Source organism: Petromyzon marinus, chromosome 82 (assembly GCF_048934315.1).
Source record: "Petromyzon marinus isolate PM22_M1 ecotype Great Lakes invasive population chromosome 82, UKy_Petmar_22M1.pri1.0, whole genome shotgun sequence".
NCBI lineage: Eukaryota > Metazoa > Chordata > Hyperoartia > Petromyzontiformes > Petromyzontidae > Petromyzon > Petromyzon marinus.
In genome coordinates this window covers 943102-959161 of record NC_133747.1, presented here as the reverse complement: position 1 = coordinate 959161, position 16060 = coordinate 943102, and the positions used below count along the sequence as shown (strand labels likewise).

The 16060-nt window shown below is 48.5% G+C and overlaps 1 long non-coding RNA gene across 2 annotated transcripts; it reads left to right on the top strand.

Annotated features, from left to right (window-relative positions):
- Nucleotides 1-2833: 2833 nt before the first annotated feature.
- On the top strand, nucleotides 2834-12389 carry LOC142907703 (uncharacterized). Of its 2 annotated transcripts, none has more exons than XR_012931209.1 (4): nucleotides 2834-3009; nucleotides 5119-5205; nucleotides 10650-10849; nucleotides 11217-12389. It is a non-coding gene; the product is annotated as an uncharacterized LOC142907703 (long non-coding RNA). The 2 variants fall into 2 exon arrangements; XR_012931210.1 differs by lacking the exon at nucleotides 2834-3009 and adding an exon at nucleotides 3398-3985.
- Nucleotides 12390-16060: the final 3671 nt, after the last annotated feature.

Below are 16060 nucleotides of genomic sequence, written 5' to 3'. Positions count from 1 at the left end.
TTACAGCATTCACCATGGCCCTCTGTGACGTCCCTCATTACCGTTCTTACCTTGCGGTGATTTGCTGCAGGCGGAGGCGGTGCCCTCTGGGGACAGCGCACTCCACGTGGTGCAAGATTCGCCCTTACTCCTCGCCTCTCCAGCTCGGCTCATCTACACGCACACAAAGACAAAGGTCCACCACGTAAGCTTTAGCAAGATGTTGGGGAAAGCGCAGGAGGCGAGCACTGAGCCAGGATCTCTGAGATCCTGGGCTCCGCAATCAGGAGGGTCCTGCCAAGATGTTGTAAGTTCTCAGTGTTGGGATATTTGGCCGATATCTGATGTCACACTTGGATTTACAATGAGACACGTGTGGATTTAGAGGACACACGCAGGTGAATGGCATCCTTCAAACTGTTAAGAGAAGAGGGGCTGGGCCAGGACATGCCACGGCCAGGAGCAACAACGATGGCCGATGATCAAGAACAATAACGGAGCTGCAGCCAAGTATCGGAACATGTCTGAGAGGACAGCAGAAAGATGAAGCGACAAAATCGGTGCCTGGTGGATTATTCCATCGCAGGATCGTGAGGGGTGGTAGCAGGGTCTCAGGGAAGGAGGCCTTCATCCAGTAGTGGATAGATAAACGTACTGTAGATTATTCACGTGTAGACAGGCAGGTACACAGACAGGATCTCGGGGGAGATACTCTGATAGATGCACACACACTCAGGCAGGCAACCAGATGCACACTCAGGTATATGGATAGGTGACAGGTAGCCACACGCAAAGTGGAGAGCTCACGTCCGTCCATACTTCACCACACGAGTGGAGGAGCCACACGTACCTCCATGGTGGCAACTTGCAGAGCAGGGTGCACAGAACTCGCAGCGTCTCTCGCACAGTCCGGGTCTCTGCATGCGGAGCAGGAGACGAAGGCGAGGATCACAAATAGTCGAGGGGGCGTGACGGCACCCAGATCTCAACACGAGGACTCACATCCTCACCATGAACCCACATCATCAACGCAGACTCACATCATCACCACTTACTCACAACACGAAACACAAAAATAACAACAACCGACATTCGCCACAAAGTAGCGGTAATGTCACCACGGCGCCTGTGCCGGGCCAGGTGCACTTTTAGGCCACGTCAAGTGCCGAAGGCTGTCAAGACGTCACGGGATAGACCCAGGTTCCAAAGGTTGGCTGAGATGACTGGTAGATACACCAGCTGTATCCCAAACTGTGCCAACTTGCTGAATTTTATCCGCCACTCGTTGTGAGCGTCACTCCTCTGCCCTCAGTTGTTGTTGGAGGGCGACTGCCTCCAACTGCCCAGTAGCATCCTTCACGAGCTTCCTCGTGAAGGATGCTATTTACACCGCTGATACCACTCTTCTGCAAGTCCACTCAGCTCCACATCCTCCCAGACAGCATCAGTGCATATTTTCGACAGCCCATGTCATGCCCGTTTAGCCACCTTTATGCGGCCAAAAAAACTGCTTGAATATTCGGGCTACAAGACCCAGCCAACGCAGCCTTGCCTGCCGGAGGAGCTTACTGGTGGGAAAGTGTCCAGATCTTTCAAGGATTTGTGAGCCCCTCACACAATCCAGCCTGTTTAAAGCCATGACGGATCGTAGGAACCACCACTAACACCACCACCAACAACACCAGCACCACCACCAACAAGAATATTACCACCATCAACACCATCACCAAAAACATCACTAACACCACCAACAATACCAACACCACCCCCATCAACAACACCACCCCAATCAACACCACCTCCATCAACACCACCCCCATCAACACCACCATCAACAACACCACCACCAATACGATCACCAAAACCACCAACACCACCACCATCAACACCACCAACACAACCACCAACAACACCACAATCAATACCACCAACACCACGAACACCACCACAACCACCAAAACCACCACCAACAACACCACCACCATCAAAACCACCAACAACACCACCTCCACCACCAACACCACCACCAACACCATCAACACCAACAACACCACCATCAACAACACCACCACCAACTCGACTACCAACACCACCAACAGCACCACCAACAACACCACCACCACCAACACAACCACCATCAACACCACCACCATCAACACCACCAACAACACCACTAGCAACAAAGATAAAGATCCCCCTTATAGATGAAATAGACTGTTGGGGCAAGTGCTGTTAGCCAGCAGTACCTATGAAGGCCAGAACGGCACACGAGGGCGTAGGTGGCCAACACAACGCCCGGCCGCCTTTGTCTCCCTAGTGGCGACGTTTACACACCACACCAGGTACTCATTTGAGGCTGAGTCGACCTAGGGGAGGCCCAGGATCGGTTCACATAATCGTCACCGGTGTTGGCCTTGAGCGGGAATCCAACTCGGAGTCACCGGGTTCATAGCGCGGCGCGTTAACCACTACACACACACAGACTCACACACACACAGACTCACACACACACAGACTCACACACACACAGACACACACAGACTCACACACACACACAGACTCACACACACACACAGACACACACACACAGACTCACACACACACAGACTCACATCACCTCACCGCTCCTCACCTTCGCCAGATGCTCTCCCCGCCTCTCTAACGGACAAACTGCCAGGAGGAAGCGCGTGGCTCGAGACGAGGGGGCGGTACCATGAGACCACGCCCACTGCGACGTAAACAGCCCTGAGCCCCTCCCCCCACCGGAGCTCCTCCCTCCCATGGCCACACCCCCTCGCCCCACCCCTTTACCCCCCTCACCCCGCCCCCTCTCCCCGCCCCTCCCCCCGCTGCTTCTTCCGCTGAGGCCGGGGCGAGTGGAGGCGGCGCTGTGCATTGTGGGTGGCGAGCGGCCGATTTGGATTCCCGCTCACGGCCACCGTCGGTGGCTCGCGAGCTTCTGAAGCGGCGGCTCGCTGGCTGGGCCACCTCTACGTCGACTCAGCCCGAAGAAGGCGAGAAGCTTGCACGGTGTGGACACAGCAGCAGTGGCGGTGGTGCGGGGGAGGGGGAGGCAGAGGAGGCGCCTGGCCCACAGCCGTCACGCGCTAGGCGCCTGCTGAGTTCACGGCCCTGCTGCTGCTGATGATGAGGAGAGGCACTGCCAGATTGTGGCTGATGGGATGAGTTAAATTTAGTTTTTTTGTATCTCTGGAGGGACGGATTTGCTGTCGTGGCAGAAATGGTCTCCACTAGAGGCCGCGATGTGGAGTATTTGGTCTCCCCTTCCACGCTGGGCGTAGCCACACTTTACCCCTCCACACGCGGGCCGTGAGCTCACTGGACTTGCAATGCAGAGGTGCAGGTTCGAGTCCATTTCACACTCAGCCACCCACTCACTCAGCCACCCACTCACCCACCCACTCACTCAGCCACTCACTCACCCACCCACTCACCCACAGAGGGATAAAGACCCTTCATGCAGTGGTTGTGTAGTATCTGCGTTAATATTTTTGTTGTTTGGTTATGGTGGTGGTTGTGGTGGTGGTTGTGATTATATTTGGTTGTAGTGGTGGTTGAGGTTACAGTTGTGTTGTAGGTGGTTATATTGGTTGTTATGGTAATTGTGGCTCTGGTTGTGGTGGTTTTGGTTGTGGTTATAATTGTGGTTGTGTAGGTTGTGGTTAAATGTGCGGTTGTGGTCTTTGTGGTTATATTTGTTATAATTGTGTAGGTGGTGGTTGTAATGGTCATAGTTGTGGTGTAGGTGGTTATGATGGTTGTTTTGGTAGTTGTATGTATTTTGAACTTCTATCGCACCCTACCCAGCCAACCGTGATAATTGGAGGTGTGGTATTAGTTGTGGTTATTTTATGGTTCTTTTGGTTATAGTTGTGGTGGTGATTGTGGTTGGTGCAGGTGCTGGGATGAAGGATGCGTTCTGGGTCCTCTGTCCATGCGGCTCCAACAGCGATGGCTCCAGCCTGCACTGCCGCCCCTGTGCCGCGTTGGTCACATGACCTTGCCTCCCAGCATACCTTGCAGTCGTCGTTGATTCTGGGCCATCTTTACCTCCTGCATCTCTAGAGGAGCTCTCGCTTCCTCCACGCACACTCCTCCTACCTCTGCTCTCTCTCCCCGTGTCTCCCTCCTCTCTCTCCCCGTGTCTCCATCCCCCTCTTATTTCTTGGTGGTCAAGGTTTAGGGGTCAGGAGTTTACTGGCTGCACTCTAACCTTTGACCTTGGCTGTCACTCGAGTGGATTTGTCGCACAGCAGTCAACCCATAGCATCAGGATCTGTCCCGTGACCTCTTGTGCCTAGCCTGGAACAGCAGTCAACCTGTGGCACCCGGATCTGTCCTGTGACCTCCTGCACCTAGCCTGGTACAGCAGTCAACCCATGGCACCTGGGTCTGTCCCCTGTCCTCCTGCATCTAGCATGGCACAGCAGTCAACCCATGGCACCTGGTTTGTTGTGATGACATTACTGCCACGTAGTGGCGAATGGCGGCCATTGTCGTTGTGAGTTGGTGGGCTTGTGTGTAAGTAATTGTGATGAGTGTGTGACTATCATGTCGTGTGTGTGAGTTGGATGGTAATGGTGTGTTTACGAGGGTGAGTGTGTGTGGGTCTGTGAGTTTCGTGGTGAGGATGTGAGTGATGGTATGTGGCAGTGTGAGTTTGATGGTGATTGTATCATGGTGAGTGCAAGCAATACTGTGAGTTTGACTTATTTGCCCCCCCTCCCTTTACCCACTACCCACTCTTCCTTCCTCTTCCTCTCTCCCTCCACTCTCCCCCACCCCCTCTACCTCCCTCTCTTTCCCTGCCTCTCTATCCCTCTCCTTTCTCCCGTAACTACCTTGCCTGTAATACAGGAGGTCGTGGGTTCGATCCCTACCCTCACACCTGCTAGATATTTTGAGTTTGCGTGTCTCTCCCTGTGGTCGCATTCAGAGTGTTTGGTTTCTATAAATGTCGACGTGATGATAAGCCACTTCGTTGACTGATAATTTTTGGCCTTTTCTCTTCTGAAGAAGAGCTGTGTAGCTCGGTGGGCCTCACCGGGTAAAATATAAATAGTTTAGTTTCCTCTCTTCCTCCTCCCTTCCTCCCTCTCCACACCCCCTACCCCCCAGCACAACAACACGAAGCAGGAAGAGGAAGGTTTGTCTCCCAAGCCGAGCGCTTCCGGGTCCACCTTCAAGATCCTCCCTCTGCCCCGGGTGGGGGGGGGGGGAAGATCCCCTCACACAGGGTTACGGTGCCCTGCCCACATACACACAGGGTTACGGTACCCCACCCACATACACACAGGGTTACGGTACCCCCTACTCACATGCCAGGCTATGTGCACCACACAGAGACCCAAAGACTCGCACATAGATCCATAGACTCACACAGACCCATAGACTCGCACAGAGACCCAAAACTCACACATAGATCCATAGATTTACATAGACTCATTGACTCACACAGAAACCAATTAGCTCAAACAAAGACCCGTTGAAACATAGACAATATACTTACACAAAGACCCATAGACTCACACAGACTAATCCACTTACTCACCCACTCGTGCACCCACCCACTCAACGACTCACAGGCTTACTCGCTCACCCAATCTCTCACCTACTCACTCAGGCACTAACTCAAGAACTCTCTCACCCATTTACCCACCCACTTGCTCACCCACTCGTGCATCCACTCACAGAATCACTCATAAACTCACCCACTCACACGCTCCGAAACTGACTCACAAAATCATTACCCACTCACTCATGCCCTTACTCGCCCACTTACCCATGCGCGCACAGATTCGCCGACTTACTCGCTCACAGACTCCCTCTCTGATAGACTCGCTCATAGACTCACTCGCTCACAGACTCAATCGCTCACAGACTCACTCAAAAGCTCTCACCCACTAACTTATTCAGAAACTCACTCAACCACCGACCCACTTACTTAAAAACTACCTCGCTCATCCGCACCCACTCACTGACCTACTTACTCATCCACTCGCTCAGCCACTCACTGACCAACTCACTCACAGACTCGCTCACTCATCCACTCACTCCGAAACTCATTCATCCACCCACTGACTCACTCGCAACCATTAACTCGCCCACTCAATAATTTCACCCATTCATTCATTCATCCAATTGCTCATCCACTCACTCAACCACCCACTCACTCATTCAACAACCCACTCACCCACTCACTTGGAGACTCTCTCTCACCCACTCACTCACTTGCTCGCCCAGTCTATCAGTCACTCATTCATGAACTCACTCACCTACTCACCCACACAATCGATCAACAGCTCACATACTCAATCACGCACCCACACACTCACTCACCCACTTACCTATCCACTCCTCCACTCATTCAAGCACCCATTCCCTTAATCACGAACTCAGAATATCAATCACCCACTCACCCTCCCAATAATTTCATCACTTACTCACTCCATCAGTCACTCACCCACTCACTCATCCACTCAATCAATAACCTGCTTATTCACTTACTCACACACTCACAAACTCGCTCATGTACTTGCTCAATTAGTCAATCACTCACTCACCCATATTTTCCCATTTATTCCTTCCGTCACTCCCTCATTCAGCAACTTCGCCAATGATTAACTTATTCATTCACGTATCCACTCACTTACCTGCTCACCCATCCACCCAATCACTCAGAAACTCACTCACCCACTCAATTAGCCACTCACTGACCCACTCACTAACTCAGAAATGCACTCACCCACCCACTCATTTATCAAATCATCCACTCTCTCACCTACTCACCCACTCACACACAAATGTACACACTCACTAACTCACTCCCTAACCTACTCACTCACCTACTCACTCATCCACTCGCTCAACCGCTCACTCACAGATGCACTCACTCACAGACCCTCTCATCCACCAATTCTCACTTGGTCACCCACTCATCTACTCAATAATTCACCCACCCACAAACGCACACACAAAAACACCCACAAACAGAAAGAACCACGGAACAATGATAAAGATCCCCCGTATAGCCATAACAGACCGTTGGGGCAAATGCTGTTAGCAAGCACCTATGAAAGCCAGCATGGAACACGAGGGGGTGGGTGGCCAGCACCACGCACGGCCATCTTCGTCTCCCTAGTGGTGAGGTGTGTGCACATCTCCACTAGGGAGACGAAGTTGGCTGTAGGTCAACACAGCCTCAAATGAGTGCCTGGTGGGGTGCACACACCTCACCAGACACTCATTTGAGGCTGTGTTGACCTACGGGATGCCTGGTTCAGATAATCGTCACCAGTGTTGACCATTAGAGGGAATCAAACCTGGGTCGCCAAGTTCGTAGCGCAACACACTAACCGCTATACTACACACTCACTCTCACAAGCTCACTCTCTCTCACAAACTCACTCTCTCTCACAAACTCACTCACTCCCACATGCTCACTCACACTCACAAACTCACTCACTCTCACAAGCTCACTCACACTCACCAACTCACTCTCTCTCACAAACTCACTCACTCTCACAAACTCATTCACTCTCACAAACTCACTCACTCTCACAAGCTCACTCACTCCCAAAAGCTCACTCACTGTCACAAACTCACTCACTGTCACAAACTCACTCACTCGCTCTCACAAACTCACTCTCACAAGCTCATTTACTCTCACAAGCTCACTTACTCTCACAAACTCACTCTCTCTCACAAACTCACTCACTCCCACATGCTCACTCACACTCACAAACTCACTCACTCTCACAAGCTCACTCACACTCACCAATTCACTCTCTCTCACAAACTCACTCACTCTCACAAACTCACTAACTCTCACAAACTCACTCACTCTCACAAGCTCACTCACTCCCAAAAGCTCACTCACTGTCACAAACTCACTCACTGTCACAAACTCACTCACTCTCACAAGCTCACTTACTCTCACAAGCTCACTTACTCTCATAAGCTCACTCACTCTCACAAGCTCACTCTCTCTCACAAACTCGCTCACTCTCATAGTCTCCCTCACTCTCACAAGCTGACACACTCTCACAAACTCACTCCCACATGCTCACTCACACTCACAAGCTCACTCACTCTCACAAACTCACTCTCACAAACTCACTCACTCCCACATGCTCACTCACACTCACAAACTCCCTCACTCTCACAAGCTCACTCGCTCTCACAAACTCACTCGCACTCACAAACTCACTCTCACAACCTCACTCGCTCTCACAAACTCACTCGCTCTCACAAACTCACTCTCACAACCTCACTCACTCTCACAAACTCACTCACTCTCACAAGCTCACTCACACCCACAAGCTCACTCACTCTCACAAACTCACCCTCACACAAATTTACTCTGACTCACTCGCTCTCACACAAAGTCAAATACATTCCCCGTTTGAGATTCCCTTTTAGCCTGAAGAGACTGTTGGGGAATGTGCTGTTAGCGAGCACCTATGAAGACTGAATCAGCACACTCGGGAGTGGGTGGCTTTAGAGTTCAGTGTTACTCACTGGGGCTTCCATAGAGTTCGGTGTTAATCATTGGGTCTCCCATAAAGTTCAGTGTTAATCACTGGGGCTTCCATAGAGTTCAGTGTTGCTCATTGGGTCTCCAATAGGATGAAGTGTTAATCACTGGGTCTCCCATAGGGTTCAGTGTTACTCACTGGGTCTCCCATAGGGTTCAGTGTTAATTACTGGGTCTCCCATAAGGTTCAGTATTAATCACTGGGTCTACCATAGGGTTGAGTGTTACTCACTGGGTCTCCCATAGGGTTCAGTATTAATCACTGAGTCTCCCATAGGGTTGAGTGTTACTCACTGGGTCTCCCATAGGGTTCAGTGTTAATCACTGGGTCTCCCATAGGGTTCAGTATTAATCACTGGGTCTCCCATAGGTTTCGGTATTAATCACTGGGTCTCCCATAGGGTTCAGTGTTAATCACTGGGGCTCCCATAGGGTTCGTGGTGTTAATCACTAGGGCTCACATAGGGTTCAGTGTTAATCATTGGGTCTCCCATAGGGTTCGTGTTAATCATTGGGTCTCCCATAAAGTTCAGTGTTAATCACTGAGAGTTGCATAGAGTTCAGTGTTACTCATTGGGGCTCCAATAGGGATAAGTGTTAATCACTGGATCTCCCATAGGGTTCAGTGTTGCTCACTGGGTCACCCATAGGATTGAGTGTTAATCAATGGGTCTCCCATAGAGTTCAGTGTTACTCACTGGGGCTCCCATAGGATTCAGTGTTACTCACTGGGAATCCAATAGGGTTCGTGTGTTAATCACTGGGTATCTAAAATAATTCAGTGTTACTCACTGGGTCTCCCATAGGGTTGAGTGTTAATCACGGGGTCTCCAATAGGGTTCAATGTTAATCACTGGGTCTCCCATAGGGTTCAGTATTAATCACTGGGGCTCCCATAGGATTCAGTGTTAATCACTGGGGCTCCCATAGGATTCAGTGTTACTCACTTTGTCTCCCATAGGGTTTAGTGTTAGTCACTGGGTCTCCCATAGGGTTCAGTATTAATCACTGGGTCTCCCATAGGGTTGAGTGTTAATCACTGGATCTCCCATAGGGTTCATTGTTAATCACTGGGGCTCCCATAGGGTTCAGTGTTAATCACTGGGGCTCACATAGGGTTCAGTGTTAATCATTGGGTCTCCCATAGGGTTCGTGTTAATCACAGACCCATAGATTCCTAAAACCCTAACCCTATAAACACCTAAGCCTCTATACCCCTAACCCTATAAACCTCTAATCCTCTAAACCCCTATACTCTGAAAACCATAACCCTCTAATCCCCTTCACCCTTCACACCCTAACTTTCTAAGCCCCTTAACCCTTAAACCCCTCACCCTCTAAACTCCTCACCATCTAAACCCCTATGCCTCTAAATCCAACCCCCTAACCCTTTGAACCCCTAACGTTCTAAACCCTTAAAAAACAAATTCTCTAAACCGCTAACGCTCTAAACCTCTTTACCTTTAAAACCCTAACCCTCTAAACCCCTCACCCTCTAAGCCCCTAACCCTCTGAACCCAAACCCCTAACTCTTTGAGCCCCAAACTTTCTAAACCCCTAACTTTCTAAACCCTTAAAAACCAAACCCTCTAAAACCCTGACCCTCTAAACCCATATCTTTCTAAAGCGTAAACTTCAGAACCCTTAACCTTGTGAACCTCGAAACCTTAACATTCTACAACCCTAAATCCCTAACCTAAGTCCCAACCCATCTAAACCCCAACCCTCTCAACATCTAACTAACCCCAAACCCTCAACACCTAACCCTCTAATCCCCTCACCGTTTAAACCCCTATACCCCTACAACCCAAACCCTAAACACCCCCTAACCCTCAAACCCTTATACCACTAAACCCGTAACCCTCTAAACCCCCAACTCTCCAATCCCATAATAAACGCTTTTTTATGCGGTAAGATCGTGTAAATATAAATGTCTTAAAACCCGTCACCACCCGACACGGCCAATTAATAAAGTTTGTCACGTGAACAAAAGTGCCAATTAGTTTCTACTTTGGCACATCGGTGTGTTGGAGACTAACCCAAATAAACCTTTATTATGCAAAACGCCTCAACCCCATAACTCCCCCTGCGCCACCCCCCATGTCCCCCTCAGCCCCCACACCCCCCTCGCCCCCTCGCCTTCCCCCGCAGCTACTTCCGCTGAGGCCGGGGCGAGTGGAGGCGGTGCTGTGGATTGTGGGTGGCGAGAGGCTGATTTGGAATCCCTCTCACGGTCACCGTCGGTGGCTCGCGAGCTTCTGAAGTGGTGGCTCGTTGGCTGGGCCTCCTCTACGTCGACTCAGCCAGAAGAAGGTGTGAACCAAGCGCGGTGTGGACACATCAGCAGTGGCGGTGGTGGGGGGGGAGACAAAGGAGGCATCTGGCCCACAGGTGCCTCCTTTGTCTCACTCCCCCCGTGTCTCCCTCCTCTCTCACCCCGTGTCTCCCTCCCCTCTCTCCCCGTGTCTCCCTCCTCTCTCTCCCCGTGTCTCCCTCCTCTCTCTCCCCGTGTCTCCCTCCACTCTCTCCCCGTGTCTCCCTCCTCTCTCTCCCCGTGTCTCTCTCCTCTCTCTCCCCGTGTCTCCCTCCTCTATCTCCCCATGTCTCCCTCCCTCCTCTCTCTCCCCGTGTCTCCCTCCCTCCTCTCTCTCCCCATGTCTCCATGTCCCCTTCTCTCTAGGTGGTGCAGGTTCAGGAGTTTTCTGGCTGCACTCCGACCTTTGGCCTTGGCTGTCGCCCAAGTGGGATTGTCGCACAGCAGGCAACCCATAGCATCAGTATCTGTCCCATGACCTCCTCTTGCACCTAGCCTGGCACAGCAATCAACCCATGGCACCTGGGTTGTTGTGATGACATCACCGTCATGTAGTGGCAAATTACGGCTGTTGTCATCGTGAGTTTGTAGGCTTGTGTGTGAGTAATGGTGCATGTGTGACTTTCATGACGTGTGTGAGAGTAGGATGGTTGGGGCGTGTTTTTGAGGGTGAGAGTGTGAGTATCATGGTGAGTGTGTGGGTGTGTGAGTGTGTTTTAGATGGCTGGCAATGTTGATGGGTGGTGATGATGATGCAAGCCTTGTGCTAGAGAATGGCCCACTGAAACTAATATAACAGAGCATCTTCTGAGTACCCTTTAAGTGCTGTCTGGTCCACATCGTAAAGGGTAGAACTTTCCCACCTGTCCTTCGATGTTTGCATGACTGCTTTTGTTTTATTTTGTGAATAGCAAAAAGCATTCAACCCCATAATACATGTTGTTTTATTGGTCGCTCGTCCATTTCATATCCCATAGCTTAACCACTCATATATTTGGATTCCTCTCGATGAGGCGAGCAGGAAGAGTACCACCTTGATGGGTCTGCGACGTTTCCTTCCAGAGTTATTACCACAAAACCACAAACATCCCAGAATCCTCTCGGTTTGGGGTCAAAATGTTGTCGCTTATTAAATCCCATAAGAAACGTAGCATCGAATAAATGTGATTGAATTCTCCCCGTCTGGACGAGCGGAATTGAATGGTGCAACTGATTTTGCTGTGCTGTGTTAAATCAGATATTTGCATGACTGCTTTTGTTTTATTTTGTGAATAGTAAAAAGCATTCAACCCCATAATACATGTTGTTTTATTGGTCGCTCGTCCATTTCATATCCCATAGCGTAACCGCTCATATATTTGGATTCCTCTCGATGAGGCGAGCAGTACGAGTACCACCTTAAAGGGTCTGCGACGTTTCCTTCCAGAGTTATTACCAAAAAACCACAAACATCCCAGAATCCTCGGTTTGGGGTCAAAATGTTGTCGCTTATTAAATCCCATAAGAAACGTCGCATCGAATAAATGTGATTGAATTCTCCCCGCCTGGATGAGCGGAATTGAATGGTGCAACTGGTTTGCTGTGCTGTGTTAAATTCGATGTTTGCATGACTGCTTTTGTTTTATTTTGTGAATAGCAAAAAGCATTCAACCCCATAATACATGTTGTTTTATTGGTCGCTCGTCCATTTCATATCCCATAGCTTAACCACTCATATATTTGGATTCCTCTCGATGAGGCGAGCAGTAAGAGTACCACCTTAAAGGGTCTGCGACGTTTCCTTCCAGAGTTATCACCAAAAAACCACAAACATCCCAGAATCCTCTCGGTTTGGGGTCAAAATGTTGTCGCTTATTAAATCCCATAAGAAACGTCGCATCGAATAAATGTGATTGAATTCTTCCCGTCTGGACGAGCGGAATTGAATGGTGCAACTGATTTTGCTGTGCTGTGTTAAATTCGATGTTTGCATGACTGCTTTTGTTTTATTTTGTGAATAGCAAAAAGCATTCAACCCCATAATACATGTAGTTTTATTGGTCGCTCGTCCATTTCATATCCCATAGCGTAACCACTCATATATTTGGATTCCTCTCGATGAGGCGAGCAGTACGAGTACCACCTTGATGGGTCTGCGACGTTTCCTTCCAGAGTTATTACCAAAAAACCACAAACATCCCAGAATCCTCTCGGTTTGGGGTCAAAATATTGTCGCTTATTAAATCCCATAAGAAACGTCGCATCGAATAAATGTGATTGAATTCTCCCCGCCTGGACGAGCGGAATTGAATGGTGCAACTGGTTTTGCTGTGCTGTGTTAAATTCGATGTTTGCATGACTGCTTTTGTTTTATTTTGTGAATAGCAAAAAGCATTCAACCCCATAATACATGTTGTTTTATTGGTCGCTCGTCCATTTCATATCCCATAGCGTAACCACTCATATATTTGGATTCCTCTCGATGAGGCGAGCAGTACGAGTACCACCTTGATGGGTCTGCGACGTTTCCTTCCAGAGTTATTACCAAAAAACCACAAACATCCCAGAATCCTCTCGGTTTGGGGTCAAAATGTTGTCGCTTATTAAATCCCATAAGAAACGTCGCATCGAATAAATGTGATTGAATTCTCCCCGCCTGGACGAGCGGAATTGAATGGTGCAACTGGTTTGCTGTGCTGTGTTAAATTCGATGTTTGCATGACTGCTTTTGTTTTATTTTGTGAATAGCAAAAAGCATTCAACCCCATAATACATGTTGTTTTATTGGTCGCTCGTCCATTTCATATCCCATAGCTTAACCACTCATATATTTGGATTCCTCTCGATGAGGCGAGCAGTACGAGTACCACCTTAAAGGGTCTGCGACGTTTCCTTCCAGAGTTATCACCAAAAAACCACAAACATCCCAGAATCCTCTCGGTTTGGGGTCAAAATGTTGTCGCTTATTAAATCCCATAAGAAACGTCGCATCGAATAAATGTGATTGAATTCTTCCCGTCTGGACGAGCGGAATTGAATGGTGCAACTGATTTTGCTGTGCTGTGTTAAATTCGATGTTTGCATGACTGCTTTTGTTTTATTTTGTGAATAGCAAAAAGCATTCAACCCCATAATACATGTAGTTTTATTGGTCGCTCGTCCATTTCATATCCCATAGCGTAACCACTCATATATTTGGATTCCTCTCGATGAGGCGAGCAGTACGAGTACCACCTTGATGGGTCTGCGACGTTTCCTTCCAGAGTTATTACCAAAAAACCACAAACATCCCAGAATCCTCTCGGTTTGGGGTCAAAATATTGTCGCTTATTAAATCCCATAAGAAACGTCGCATCGAATAAATGTGATTGAATTCTCCCCGCCTGGACGATCGGAATTGAATGGTGCAACTGGTTTTGCTGTGCTGTGTTAAATTCGATGTTTGCATGACTGCTTTTGTTTTATTTTGTGAATAGCAAAAAGCATTCAACCCCATAATACATGTTGTTTTATTGGTCGCTCGTCCATTTCATATCCCATACCGTAACCACTCATATATTTGGATTCCTCTCGATGAGGCGAGCAGTACGAGTACCACCTTGATGGGTCTGCGACGTTTCCTTCCAGAGTTATTACCAAAAAACCACAAACATCCCAGAATCCTCTCGGTTTGGGGTCAAAATGTTGTCGCTTATTAAATCCCATAAGAAACGTCGCATCGAATAAATGTGATTGAATTCTCCCTGCCTGGACGAGCAGAATTGAATGGTGCAACTGGTTTTGCTGTGCTGTGTTAAATTCGATGTTTGCATGACTGCTTTTTTTTATTTTGTGAATAGCAAAAAGCATTCAACCCCATAATACATGTTGTTTTATTGGTCGCTCGTCCATTTCATATCCCATAGCTTAACCACTCATATATTTGGATTCCTCTCGATGAGGCGAGCAGTAAGAGTACCACCTTGATGGGTCTGCGACGTTTCCTTCCAGAGTTATTACCACAAAACCACAAACATCCCAGAATCCTCTCGGTTTGGGGTCAAAATGTTGTCGCTTATTAAATCCCATAAGAAACGTCGCATCGAATAAATGTGATTGAATTCTCCCCGTCTGGACGAGCGGAATTGAATGGTGCAACTGATTTTGCTGTGCTGTGTTAAATCAGATATTTGCATGACTGCTTTTGTTTTATTTTGTGAATAGTAAAAAGCATTCAACCCCATAATACATGTTGTTTTATTGGTCGCTCGTCCATTTCATATCCCATAGCGTAACCACTCATATATTTGGATTCCTCTCGATGAGGCGAGCAGTACGAGTACCACCTTAAAGGGTCTGCGACGTTTCCTTCCAGAGTTATTACCAAAAAACCACAAACATCCCAGAATCCTCGGTTTGGGGTCAAAATGTTGTCGCTTATTAAATCCCATAAGAAACGTTGCATCGAATAAATGTGATTGAATTCTCCCCGCCTGGATGAGCGGAATTGAATGGTGCAACTGGTTTGCTGTGCTGTGTTAAATTCGATGTTTGCATGACTGCTTTTGTTTTATTTTGTGAATAGCAAAAAGCATTCAACCCCATAATACATGTTGTTTTATTGGTCGCTCGTCCATTTCATATCCCATAGCTTAACCACTCATATATTTGGATTCCTCTCGATGAGGCGAGCAGTAAGAGTACCACCTTGATGGGTCTGCGACGTTTCCTTCCAGAGTTATTACCACAAAACCACAAACATCCCAGAATCCTCTCGGTTTGGGGTCAAAATGTTGTCACTTATTAAATCCCATAAGAAACGTAGCATCGAATAAATGTGATTGAATTCTCCCCGTCTGGACGAGCGGAATTGAATGGTGCAACTGATTTTGCTGTGCTGTGTTAAATCAGATATTTGCATGACTGCTTTTTTTATTTTGTGAATAGCAAAAAGCATTCAACCCCATAATACATGTTGTTTTATTGGTCGCTCGTCCATTTCATATCCCATAGCTTAACCACTCATATATTTGGATTCCTCTCGATGAGGCGAGCAGTACGAGTACCACCTTAAAGGGTCTGCGACGTTTCCTTCCAGAGTTATCACCAAAAAACCACAAACATCCCAGAATCCTCTCGGTTTGGGGTCAAAATGTTGTCGCTTATTAAATCGCATAAGAAACGTCGCATCGAATAAATGTGATTGAATTCTTCCCGTCTGGACGAGCGGAATTGAATGGTGCAACTGATTT